We start from the raw sequence: 14,052 nt of genomic DNA, 5'->3' as shown, positions 1-14,052 counted from the left end.
CTTTGAAGTTTAGTAAGTAGTAATGTACTGATGTTGGTTCTGAGTTTTAACTAATGTGTCATGGTCATGAATCTAGAAAGAGAGGGGGACAATCTGAACAATTACTCCCCCCTTCCCCCCATTAAACTTTGTTTTAATGAGTCTCAAAATTCTGTGACAGATTTTTGGTCAAGTTGTCTCCATTGAAAAGTACTGATTTTAAAGATGAATAATTTAAAAACTGCCTCACACACAGAGAAAAAACCAAATGGTTCACAAAATATTCTTTCCTTCTGAAGGTTTTACATTTTATAACCATTAATCAGTCTTTTACTATTAAACTTCGGTGGCCAATTGAGACAAACAGTTCTGAGACTGTTCCTCCACCACTGATTAAGACTGGGGTGGCAGGTATTGAGGAAGATATCCGTTTAGCCTTCTGAGCTTTCTGGACAGACCTGGTGACTTTGCCAGCTCCAGCTGCCTTCTTGTCCACTGCTTGGATGACACCCACAGCAGCTGTCTGTCTCCTGTCATGAACAACAACATGGCCCAAAGGAAGGTAGTCAGAGAAGCTCTCAACACACGTGGGCTTGCCAGGAATCATGTCAACGATGGCGGCATCACCAGATTCCAAAAACTTGGGGCCATCTTCTAGCTTTTTCCCAGAATGACGATCAATCTTCTCTTTCAGCTCAGCAAATTTGTAAGCGATGTGAGCTGAGTGACAACCAGCACAGGTGCTTAGCTAGCACTGATTTGGTCCGGATGAGTCAGAAAACTCACCTGAGCTGGAAGCCAGCTTGCTTCCATTGGTGGGTCATTTTTGCTGTCACCAGCCACATGGCCATGGCCAACATCTTTGACAGACACGTTCTTGATATTGAAGCTCACATTGTCCTCAGGAAGAGCTTCACTCAAAGCTTCATGGTGCATTTCAACAGACTTTATTTCAGTTGTAATGTTGACTGGAGCAAAGGTGACCCCAGTGCCGGGTTTGAAAGCATCAGTCTCCACTCGGCCCACAGGGACAGAACTAATATCACCAATTTTGTAGACATCCTCGAGGGACAGACACAGGGGCTTGTCAGTTGGACTAGTTGGTGGCAGGCTAAAATCCAGAGCTTCAAGCAGCGTGGTTCCACTGGCATTGCCATCTTTACGGGTAACCTTCCATCCCTTGAACCAAGGCATATTAGCACTTGGCTCCAGCATGTTGACACCATGCCAACCAGAAATTGGCATAAATGCTGCTGTGTCAGGGTTGCAGCCAATTTTCTTAATGTAGGTGCTGACTTCTTTAACAATTTTCTTATATCTTTTGGCCATAGGGTGGCTCAGTGGAATCCATTTTGTTAACACCAACAATCAGCTGTTTCACACTCAATGTGTAGGCCAGAAGGGCATGCTCACGGTCTGTCCATTCTTGGAGATACCTGCTTCAAATTCACCAACACCAGCAGCAACAATCAGGACAGCACAGTCAGCCTGAGATGTGCCTGGAATCGTGTTTTTTGATGGAGTCTCTGTGTCCTGGGGCATCAGTGATGGTCATATAATACTGCTGGTCTCGAATTTCCACAGGGAGATATCAATGGTGATACCACACTCACGTTCAGCTTTCAGTTTATCCAAGATCCAGGCATATTGGAAGGAGCCTTCCCCATCTCAGCAGCCTCCTTCTCAAATTTCTCCATAGTTCTTTTGTTGATCCCACCATATTTGTAGACCAGTTGGCCAATAGTGGTAGATTTGCTAGAATCTATGTGTCCAATGATGACGATGTTGATATGGGTCTTCCTTTCTCATTTTGGGTTTGGTAGTTATCACAACACCTGTGTTCTGGCAGCAAACCCGTTGTGAGAAAGCTGAACAATTATTATTTTAGAATACCTGTATTCTTTTTTTTTTTAATATTTTTATTGATTTTTTACAGAGAGGAAGGGAGAGAGATAGAGAGTCAGAAACATCGATGAGAGAGAAACATCGATCAGCCGCCTCCTGCACATCCCCCACTGGGGATGTGCCCGCAACCCAGGTACATGTCCTTGACTGGAATCGAACCTGGGACCTTTCAGTCCGCAGGCCGACGTTCTATCCACTGAGCCAAACCGGTTTCGGCTAGAATACCTGTATTCTTATTCATAAATAAGAATTTTATAAAAAGATGCTGAATAACATGCCAGAGAATTATATTTTTTTTTTTTTAAAAAAGAAGAATAGCATCTAAAAACATAAGCTAGAAAGAAATAAATGGAAATAGTGTCAGGTGCAATATCCCACTGCCTATACATCTACAACTAACTTAATTCCTTCCTCTTCAAACCTGCTATACCATTCAAACCGGTTGTGTGAATGACATTACCAGAAGTTGCTAAGCTAGAAACCAGAGACTCTTCCTTCTTCCTGAGCCCTCCATCCAATTAGTCACCATGGCCTGTGGCCTCCATTTATTGAGTATCTCTCTCATTCCTTCATCACTGAGTTCAGGCCTCCAGCATCTTTCTTACTTCAAATATTTACTGCAATAGTTTCCTGTCTGTTGCCCCTGTTTCCCCTCTTCTCATTTTCCCCTTCTTTTCTTCTTTTTCTTTTGGAATTTTTTAAGATTGAGAAAAATCCTAGAGAAGAGAATAATTCATATTCTAATCACTCAGAATTAATCACTGTTGACATATTATTTACTTAGTGCCAGTTTTACTTCTGACAGAAAAATCACTCTTTTGTTTTTAAAAAATAAAAGGGCCTGCATTCCATATAAAGTACTGAAACAAGATAAAAGAATTACAAAGATGAAAGTTTAGAAATCACCTCTAGTCTCATATTGCAGGAATTATCATCGCTAAATTAGTCGACAACATTCTAGTCCTCTCTCAATACACAGTCATCTTTCTAAGTTAAAACTCAATCAGCATCATTCCCATTCTTTTCTTTAATTTTTATTTTATTGTTTAAAGTATTACACATAGTAGTACATATATCTCCTTTTTCCCCCCATTGACCTTCCCTCAGCCTCCCCTACCCCCTGTCGCATGCCCTTATCCCACCCCCGCAGTGTCTTGTGTCCATTGGTTGTGCTTATATGCATGCATACAAGTCCTTCGGTTGATCTATCATTCCCATTCTTAAAATCTTTTAACCTTCCAATCTAATTAGGAGAAAAACAGCAGGTGAAACTGAATTGAAAGATAGTTTGCAAAACATCTGACCAGTACTCCTCAAAACTGTCAAGGTCATAAAATAAGAAACACTGAAAAATTGTCCCAGCCAAAAGGTACATAAGGAGACAGGATTCCTCAAATATAGTGTGCTATCCTGCATGGGATCCTGCAACAGAACAGGGACATTAGTGGAAAACCAGGTGAAACCTTATAAAATCTGGAGTTTAATGGGTAGTAATGTGCTATTATGGAGCTCTGAGTTTTGACAAATGCATCATGATTGTGTAAGATGTTGACATTAGGGGAAATTAGGTGAGGGATAGACAGGAACTCTCTGTATTATCTTTGCTACTTTGTTGAAATCTAAATTTATCACTAAGTTCCTTCCTTCCTTCCTTCCTTCCTTCCTTCCTTCCTTCCTTCCTTCCTTTCTTTCTTTCTTTCTTTCTTTCTTTCTTTCTTTCTTTCTTTCTTTCTTTCTTTCTTTCTTTTTCTCTCTCCTCACCTAAGGATAGCTTTTTATTATTGATTTTAGAGACAGGAAGAGTAGAAAGAAAGGGAGAGAGAAAAAAAAAAAACATCGGGTGAGAGAGAAACATCTATCTGTTGCATCCCTTATGCATCCTAATCGAGAGTTGAACCCAAAAGCTAAGTATGTGCCCTGACCCGGATTTGAATCTGAAAATTTTTTGGTATGTGGGATAATGCTCTAACCAACTTAGCCATCCAGCCAGGGCTATCCCAAAATTTTAAAAAATTATGTGAAAAAACGTTACACAGAAAAAGAAAATCTTTAATAGTATCTCTTAGCTTTATACACCTTAGCTAAACAGACAAGCTTTTTATGGTTTAGGGCTTGCCTTCTTCTCTCTAGTCCCATTTCCTATAAACCTACCCACATTATTATCCACCCGTCACTGGAACTACATGTTGGAACTACATAATCATGGCAGGTTTTCCTTTGCAAATCTGCTTTACCTTCTGTGTTTACTTCTTTTTTAGTGTCACCTTCTAATTTTCCCCCCCTTCTATATTTTTTTCTCAAATATGTCTACTCCCTTTCCATATCACCACCCTGATGGAAGCCACCGTCACATCTTACTGGGATTACTAAAATAGTTTTCCAAGTAGTTTCCTTGCACCCACTTTTGTTCCCATCCAACATATTCTCTATTCATCAATTACTGTGATTTCTTAAGTACAAATTGAATTGTGTTCTTCTTAAACTTTTCACTGGGTTCCCTTTGTTCTTAGAATAAAAATCCAAAAATCTCTGCAGCCTTATTGCTGTAAGAGTTCAGGGGCAGCATTTCTTTCTTTCTTTCTTTTTTTAAAAATTATATTTCTTTATTGATTTCAGAAAGGAAGGGAGGAGAGAGAGATAGAAACATCATTGATGAGAGAGAATCATTGATTGGCTGCCTCCTGCACACCCCACAGGGATCGAGCCCGCAACCCAGGCATGTGCCCTTGGCCTGAGCCGAACCTGGGACCCTTCAGTCCGCAGGCTGACACCCTATCCACTGGGCCAAGCCGGCCAGGGCAGGGGCAGCATTTCTATATCAGGTTTAATGATGAAGTACAGTAGTCAGAGAAGGGGTTTTACCTTCAAAGTTATACTTTTGTTGGTTGCACTTGTTCTGTCTCCTCATCTGGTTAAATTCTACTAATTACTCAGTAACCATTTTATAAAAACTTTCCCTGATGTATCTCCCTCTCCTTGTCAACTCTCACACATACCATTGGTTTCTGTCTGAGGAGAGGAGAGGCTATTATCTTTTCATGGTTAAGAGATATTTGGCCTGAGTTTGAATTTGGCTCTACCTTTAAACACACACACACATTAAAGAGAGAGAGAGAGAGAGAGAGAGAGAGAGAGAGAGAGAGAGAGAGAGAGAAAGGGAGATGGAGAGAGAAATAGAAACATCAATGATGAGAGAGAATCATTGATTGGCTGCCTCCTGCATGCCCCACTCTGGGACACTGGGGATCAAACCTACAACCCAGGCATGTGCTCTGACCCTGAGCTGAACCATGACCTCCTGGTTCAAAGGTCGATATTCAACTACTGAGCCATACCTGCTGGGCTGGGTCTACTTTTTAACATCTATGTGATCACAGGCAAGAAACTTGGTCTCTTTGAGTCTGTTTTCTTTTTTTAAAAAATATATTTTATTGATTTTTTACAGAGAGGAAGGAAGAGGGATAGAGAGTTAAAAACATCGATGAAAGAGAAACATCGATCAGCTGCCTCCTGCACACTCCCCACTGGGGATGTGCCCGCAACCAAGATACATGCCCTTGACCGGAATCAAACCTGGGACCCTTGAGTCCGCAGGCTGATGCTCTATCCACTGAGCCAAACCAGTTAGGTCTTGAGTCTGTTTTCTTAAAAGTTGTTCTGAGAATTCAATAGTTATAAGTGCCTAAACATCACCTGGTAACAGACAGGTTCAGAAATAGCTGTCATTATGCTGTACTGTGTCCTTCGCCTTTGTGACCCCAGACACAAATACAACTAATGCATTATATTGGCATTGCTGGGTTTCTAGCATCCAACAGAAATACTTGTTGAATAATTATTGTTTCCTTTGTCTGGAATTCACCTTCACTCTTTCCTCACCTTTCTCCATGTGGTTAGCTAATCAATGTGCACTCCTGTTCCCACCTCAGCTCCGGTCCAGTTCCACTGAAAGCTTCTTCTGCTCATGACATTTTCCTTTGACTTAGAGATTCTGCCATGGCTCCTATGGTTCCCTCTTGGTTAGAGCAGCCTGTCTCTCTCATTAGATAGTCCTGTGAGACTATCACCATAGGCTCACTGTCAGTCAATGACCATAGGCTCAAAAAGAAGCTCCTGAAGGTGTCACATAAGTAAGTAAATAAATAAATATATTATTGGGTTAGTCACTAGGGCCGTGGGCAAACTACGGCCCGCGGGCCGGATCCGGCGGCCCGTTTGAAATGAATAAAACTATTGAAAAAAAAGACCGTACCCTTTCATGTAATGATGTTTACTTTGAATTTATATTAGTTCACACAAACACTCCATCCATGCTTTTGTTCCGGCCCTCCGGTCCAGTTTAAGAACCCATTGTGGCCCTCGAGTCAAAAAGTTTGCCCACCCCTGGGTTAGTGTCTCCAGGATCACAGTGTTGTTTTGAAGATCAAATGGTGAGGTCTCAGTAATTTTCCTACCTGAAGTGTCTAAAGAATAGTGAAATAGCCCTAGTTGGTTTGGCTCAGGGGATAGAGTATCGGCCTGAGGACTAAAGGGTTCTGGTCCTGAGGGCATGTACCTTGGTTGCAGGCTCGATCCCTGGCCCTGGTTGAGGTGCAGCCAATTGCTGTGTCTTTCTCACATTGATGTTTCTCTCTTTCTGTCTCTCTCCCTCCCTTCCACTCTCTCTAAAAATCAAGGGAAAAATATCCCTGGGTGAGGATTAACAACAACAACAACAACAAAGAAGAATAGTGAAAGAGTCAATGCTTTCTGATATAATACTGGCAATTAGTAAAGACTTAGAACTCAGTGATATCAGGGCTTTTGGGTACAGGAAAATGAAAAAGTGATAACTTTTAGGTGAAAAGTGGAAAGCTGATAAAGTTGAGGAAATTTAAGGGTCACGTACTCACGTTATATCTATATGAGTAAAGTTCTCTTGAAAAAAGGTAGGATAAGCTTCTCAAAAACCTTCTCTTTTTAAATACATCCAGATATCTTGTATGTTGTTTGTCCATGGTAAATGTTTGCAAATGCATAGTGGAAGGACATGAGCACACATCAATAAGATTAAAGCATGAAAGAATCTTAGAGGCATCTGGTCCACCTTCATGATGAATGCACCAACAATTCTCAGAAGGTTTCAAAATGAAAGATAAAAATTTTTCATGCATTAGGTATACAATTAAAAAATTAAGTAGAACATTTCTAGACCCTGAGTAGGGATCATTTTCTAAGCTCAGTCAGAATTATAATGACAGAGAAAAAGTCAAATTCTGGGTTTTCTTCAAAAATAGAGGATGGTATTTTTATATTCTAAGGTCCTCATTCTTTTAATTTTTATTTTGTTCTGAAATGACCAACTAGTCTTAAACACAACAGGAAATTCAGCTCACATCTTTCCCAGATGGCAAATTGCCAGCATCCTTTTAGGAAGTCTTTAAATATGGGGTAGTTCTGGACTATTGGAATTGTCCCAGTGTGAACCTTCCTGTCTATGGGGCAGTTTTGGAGTGACTTGTAATTTACTTCCATTTTCATTTTCACTCAACAGCAGAGATTCAAGGCATATGACCAAAACAATTTAGAACCATTTTAATTTGGTGGCTACTTCTCTCTTTTATTCTTTTAAAAAATATTTTTATTGATTTCAGAGAGGAAGGGAGAGGGAGAGAGAGATAGAAACATTAATGATGAGAGAGATTCATTGATCGGCTGCCTCCTGTAGGGCCCCCACTGGGGATCAAGCCAGCAACCTGGGCATGTGCCCTGACCAGGAATCAAACTGTGACCTCCTGGTTCATAGGTTGATACTCAACCACTGAGCCATGCCGGCCAGGCTGGTGGCTACTTCTATCGCAGAAGTAAAAATTGAGAAAAACAATAACAAATAAACAAACCAAACACATTTTTGGCTCTTGTATGCCACAGAAAGATGAAAAGAATAGATTACTTATTAGTAATGGGAACTTGTGTTTTATAACTAAGTCATTGATGAGTAAAAGTATTTTTTAAGAAAATTAAAAAAATTAATATAAAAAATCTATCTCAGATAGGAACCAAATATTCAGCATTGAAACCTTGGTTTTTCTTTTCTTTTCTATCCTCTTTGTGGCGGAGCAGTCAGATGATTGGAACGTTGGTTAACTACAAATTTGCATTGTGAACAACACATTTATATCACAAATGCCAACTCAACATGGTGTTGTTCATCCATTTGTGTGCCAAACACATGACCAGAAGTGGGCTGCATTATGGGGAGAAAGAGTTAAGGTGTTGCAATTGTCATTTTTATACCAGCGGGTAACCTCAGCAAAGTTATAGAGAATTTTCTTCAAGTGAGATCAATCTAATCACAAAGGATTATATTTCTCTGAGATTTAAAAACACTTTTCATGAAAGAAGACTAAGAAAGTGAAATCTGAGAGTGCCAGCTCTCCCAGCAGGACAAGCATGAGGCCATATTGAGACTTAATTTTCTTTTGAATACTTTAAATGAGAATTTGGATTTACCTGAGAGCTTTAAACCTGATTGACAAAACCCTTGAGGCCTTCTTCTCAGCTGCAAGACAAGAAGAATTAATTGGGCTAAATAATGGAGTCAATTTCGTTAATTCTTCAAGTAATCTTTTCTGTTTTAGTCAGTTTGAGAGCTAAATATAATAGCAGGAAAAATCAGATTTACAAACTAAAGGTCTTTCCAAGTGATTTAAATACTAAGGGATGACTGAGCAGCATAATGAAGCTCAGGATTGAGAGGCACAGTAGACTATTGAATTTATTTATTTTTTAAAAATATATTTTTTGTTAATTCTCACCCGAGGATAATTTTCCATTGATTTTTAGAGAGAGTGGAAGTGGGGGGGGGGGGGAGATAGAGAGAGAGAGAGAGAGACATCGATGTGCGATAGACACATTGATTGGTTGCCTCCCACAAGGAGCCTCAACCAGGGCTGAGGTTTGGCCTCAAACCTGCAATTGATGTATGTGCCCTTGACCAGAATCAAACCTGAGACCCTTCAGTTCACAGGCCAACACTCTATCCACTGAACCAAACCAGCTAGGGTGACTACTGAATTTAGAAAATCCAAATTCTCCTACAGATTACTTATTTAAAAAAAAATTCACAAGTTAAATTTCACACAGTATTTAATAATATGATCTATCCCTGATCATGACATGTTGAAAAGTCACTGTGGAATTTTGATCACATGATAAATACAAAGTTGTTACATCTTCCATTTTTATAGATAAAGAACCCTATTTCTTTTAAAAAATATTTTTATTGATTTTAGGAAGGGAGAGAGAAAGAGAGATAGATAGAAACATCAACGATGAGAGAGAATCATTGATTGGCTGCCTCCTGCATGCCTCCTACTGGGGATCAAGCCCACAACCCCAACATGTGCCCTTGACTGAAATCGAACCCAGGACCCTTTAACCCACAGGCCAACATTCTATTCACTGAGCCAAACCAGCTAGGGCTATAAGCAGTAAATATTGAAAATATTCAGTTCCTTTTTACAACCAATACAGAGAAATACTTGAAAACTCTGTGGTCTCCTCACCCCCCTATTATGGACTGGAAGGCAACTCCAAATTACTCAGGAAAGGGTATATTTTATGTGAAGGGCCAGATGTAGAGAATGGGAAGGAAGACCTCTGTGTTCAATAGGATTTATTAGCCATGAAGCTGCGCACTATAGCCACTTCTTCTATAAAAGTCTAATTGACGTCAATGACTGAACATTCACACTCATTGCCTTTGATTTAAGTCTTATCTTGGTTTCATCATACCACCCACCACCTCCCTCCACCTTCAAACAATGGCCCCATCAAGCCAGTTCTGAGCAGGCCCCAGGATTACTTTCCTAGGGGAAAACTGAGAATTACCTCACTTCCTGAAAATGTGTCCAACAGAAACAAAACACTTCTCTCTATGAAAAGCAGGCAGCAGTATTAATGTTTGCCAATTTGGTTGGTGATCTGCTCAATTCAGGGACCAGAGAATGTTTGTAGCAGAGCTAAATGTGTACTAGTGTAGCCTTTGGAGGCCTTCCCCCCATCTTGTATATATTTTTAGCAAGTGAGAAATAGTGCCCTTTCATAATAAAACAGATGGTGGTTTGCACAAAATTAACATGATTTGGCTTTCACTAGGCAAAATGAAAGTCATGAGTGATGCAGTATTTCAAATCAAAGATATTTTATGGAACATTAACATATCAAGTTAGAAGAATGTTCTTTCCAACCAAAAATATTGATTCACTGAAAAAAACCTCAGTGAAATAGAATTGTTCATAAGTTATGATTGCTGTTCCCATAAAAATATTTTCTGTTTAAATTTATAACAAACGTTCTGAGGAGGAGAAATGTTTTTCCTATGTCCCATTTAACAACACAATAACTTTGTTTTCAAAATCTCATTTTATTCTAGCTGGAAGACATATGATCTTATTACACAAAACAACCACTTCATCTCTACAGAAACTTATTATTGGAATATATGATTATAATGTTTTACAGAGGGTATAAGGCATAGCCCTCATCAAGTTTAGACTATACGCAGTGCAGCTGAAACCTCATCTTTAGGAGCATTATATAGAAATTACTTCAGTAAAGTTATAAGCACAGTTAAGACATTGACAGCATTTAATAGAAATGCAATCATTAGTATTACTCCATAATGAGAGCACTAAATAATATTATTAATAAGCAATCCATCTTAATTGCTTCTGTTTAATAAAGAAATTTAAAAAATGGAAAAATATAAAATGTGGGATAAAATGATGGGTGTGAGCTTTGAAAAGGGAAAGTGTCAGTGAGGTGCAAATGCTAAAGTGTGAATGCTGAATAGGTGTGACAGGTCATTTCATGGAGACATTCTTCACACACTGCTGATGTTATCACACATGAACATTCCTGACCCCACATCTTCCTGCCTCTAAGTCTTTGACATGCCCTTCCCTCTGACTACAGTTCTTTTCCCTCCCTTTCCTCTACCTTCCTCGGACAAAATCTTAGGAATAGTTTGGGTCTCACCTTAGGCATCCCTTCCTCTGAGGGCTGCCCTGAGGACCCCATTCTGGTGACTAAGTTGGTCTCTCTACTTTGAACTTCTGTCACGCCCTAAGCCTCTCCATTTGTATGACCTTCTATGAAATTTATTGCTGCTTATATTCTCTAAGCAAGGTCAAAGATTAGGCTGTCATGCCAACATACTACATACCCATCTCTCCTGGCACAGAACTTTGGGTATAGTGATGCTCACTGTATGTTTCATGAATTGAATGAACAAATCTTCATTTGTACAGAATTAATTATGGTCCTTCTGTCAGTAGGCTATTAATTGTTATTATCTCAATACTTACTTGTTAAATCAGAAGATGGGTAGTTCAAAGAAGAAAAAAACACCATTTTCAGTTTAATTATTATATCTCCTTAAATTTTGTATGGTGGATATATTTAATAAAGGCTCTAAATAAGTTGAAAGCAATAACAAAACATATCTTAAAATTAAAATTATTTTTTACCCTATTTAACTGCAAAGTTTAAAGAGTAAACTTGACTTTGGGAATGAATGGTATGCAGTTATAAAACCATGTTTCTTTCTTCTCTTTTATCACTGGTGTCTTTGAATTGACTTCATTCTTAGGCAGGATCTCCCTACATAGAGGACAAGTAGGCCACAGGCAGCTGACATTGCTTATATATGGCAACAAGATCAACAACTCCTAAATGTCCTGACTAGCACTGTTAAGGGTTACACATCCATCTCAGGGTTCATGATGTAACCACAATAGTTGGAACTTCGGCCATCTAAGAAAGTGCTTATCCAGTGTCTGTAGGGGGGAGATTCTCACAATAAAGAAGAGTTTGTTACCAGAAAAATGGGGAAAGAGAGTGTGTGGTGAGCAAACACCTTAGCTACCATGGCTTTCTGCCAAGTAAATACTGAGTATTCTGGAAAGTCATTTACATTGGCTCAGATCAGGCATCTTGCTTTTACTTGACTGATATGGAAGCTGATGGGAGAGCACTTTGATCATTTGCTTCCTTTCATGTATTGAGTCATTACACGCAATATATGTCTAGGGATACAAGAATGAAGAGGGCTGACAACAGTCCTTGCCCTGATGGAACTTACATTCCCAGAAAAGAAACAAATATGATCATTAAAAATTATAATAAAGGCTATAAGGGAAACAAACTTGGAAGTTTCCATGGAGTAACTCATTTTCTTGGTCTTTTCTTAGTGTGTCATCAGTATTAATGAGGCCCACCCTGATCTTCCTATTTAAAATTATAATCGCTCTGAATTAGTGTTTCAGATTTCTTTGGATATAACCAGAAATGGAATCCGTGGGTCAGTTCCATTTTTAATTTTTTGAGGAACCTCCATGCTATTTTCCACAGTGGCTGCACCAGTCTGCATTCCCACCAACATTGCACAAGGATTTCCGTTTTCTTCACATCCTTGCCAACACTTGTCTGTTGATTCATTAATGATAGCCATTCTGACAAGGGTGAGTTGATATTTCATTAGTTTTAATTTGCATTTCTCTGATGACTAGTGATGTTGAACAGGTTTTCTTGTATCTATTGGCTATTTGTATGTCTTCTTTGGAGAAGTGTCATTTTTAAATTGGGTTGTTTGTTTCTTTGGTGTTCATTTGTATGTTCATTGCAGCATTATTTACAATAGCCAAGATACAGAAGCAGCCCAATTACCCATCAATAAACAAGTAAATAAAAAAAGTCGTGGAACATATATTCAATGGAATATTACTCAGCCACAATAAAGAATGAAATCTTACCATTTTCAACAGCATGGATGAAACTAGAGGGTATTATGCTAAGTGAAGTAAGTCAGTCAGAGAAAGACAAATACCATGTGATTTCTCTTACATGTGGAATCTAAAGAACAAAATAAACAAACAAAATTAAAACAGACTCATAGATACAGAGAACAGACTGATGGTTGCCAGAGGGGTAAAGGTTGGGGACTGGGTGAAAAACGTAAAGGGATTAATAATGCACAAATTAGTAGCTACAAAATAGTCATGGGGATGTAAAGTACAGCACAGGGATTACAGTTAATAATATTGCAATAACTATGTACAGTCCCAGGTGAGTACTGGAAATATCAGGGGGAACATTTGTAAAGTGTATGATTCTCTAACCATTATGCTACATACCTGAAACTAATTCAAAATAATATTGCATGTAAACTGTAATTGAAAAAAATAAAATAATACTCCCTCCATCCTTCCTTGTTCACTTCCAATTTTTTCCCCCTTTTTTTTTCAGCCCCTCTGACATTCTAACATGATCTGAATTTCTAACTTACTCTATATTCAGTTGTGACTTAAATATTAAGTTTTTATATTTTGTTACCATTTATGATACATGTCCACTAGGATCCCCCCTAAAGACAGGTATTTTTTCTGTTTTTTCCCCCACCAGTGTATCTTCCAGTGCTTCAAGCATTCAAGCATAGTAAATAGTTGAGATAAAGAATAGCAGAGAAGATAGAGGAAAGCAATGGCCTTGAGGATATAAAGTTTGAGTTGAGATTTGGCCTCAAGTCTTCTTGAGTCTTAAAGGCCCTGATTATCTGCCTCTCCCTTTCTTCTTGCCCCTAGCTCCCCGTCTCTTGTTCATTCCTCCACAGCCACATTGGCCTTGGTGTAATTTCTAAAACATACCAAGTTGCTTCCTTCTTAGAGCTTCCCCCAGGCTTCTCTCCCATTCCCTCTACACCGGGTTATTTTTTCTTCACCCCCTTTAGACATTTGTCTAAATGTCACTTCCTCAGGGAGATCTACCTTGCTCATTCTCCAACCCATTACTCTAGTTATACACTCTCATTACATCTTGTACTTTTCCTCAATAACATTATATAAATACTTGCATAATTATTTTATTTATTTATTTGTTAATTCTCACCCAAGGATATTTTCTCCATTGATTTTTAGAGAGAGTGGAAGGGAGGAAGGATAGAGAGAGGGAGAAAGAGAGAGAGAGAGAGAGAGAGAGAGAGAGAGAGAGAGAGAGAGAGAGAGAGAATTATGTGAGAGAGACACATTGATTGGTTGCCTTCCACATGTGCCCTGACTGGGGACAGGGGATCAAACTTGTAACCCAGGTACATGCCCTTGACATGGAATCAAACTCAAGACTCTTTGG

General features: G+C 39.0%; 1 pseudogene; it reads right to left on the bottom strand.

The window, feature by feature from the left end:
- Window positions 1-301: 301 nt before the first annotated feature.
- Window positions 302-14,052, bottom strand: part of LOC118650419 — a 47,164-nt pseudogene continuing 33,413 nt past the window's right edge.

The sequence above is a fragment of the Myotis myotis genome, unplaced genomic scaffold, assembly GCF_014108235.1.
Source record: "Myotis myotis isolate mMyoMyo1 unplaced genomic scaffold, mMyoMyo1.p scaffold_m19_p_3, whole genome shotgun sequence".
Classification (NCBI taxonomy): Eukaryota; Metazoa; Chordata; class Mammalia; order Chiroptera; family Vespertilionidae; genus Myotis; species Myotis myotis.
This window is presented reverse-complemented; position numbering and strand designations above follow the sequence as displayed.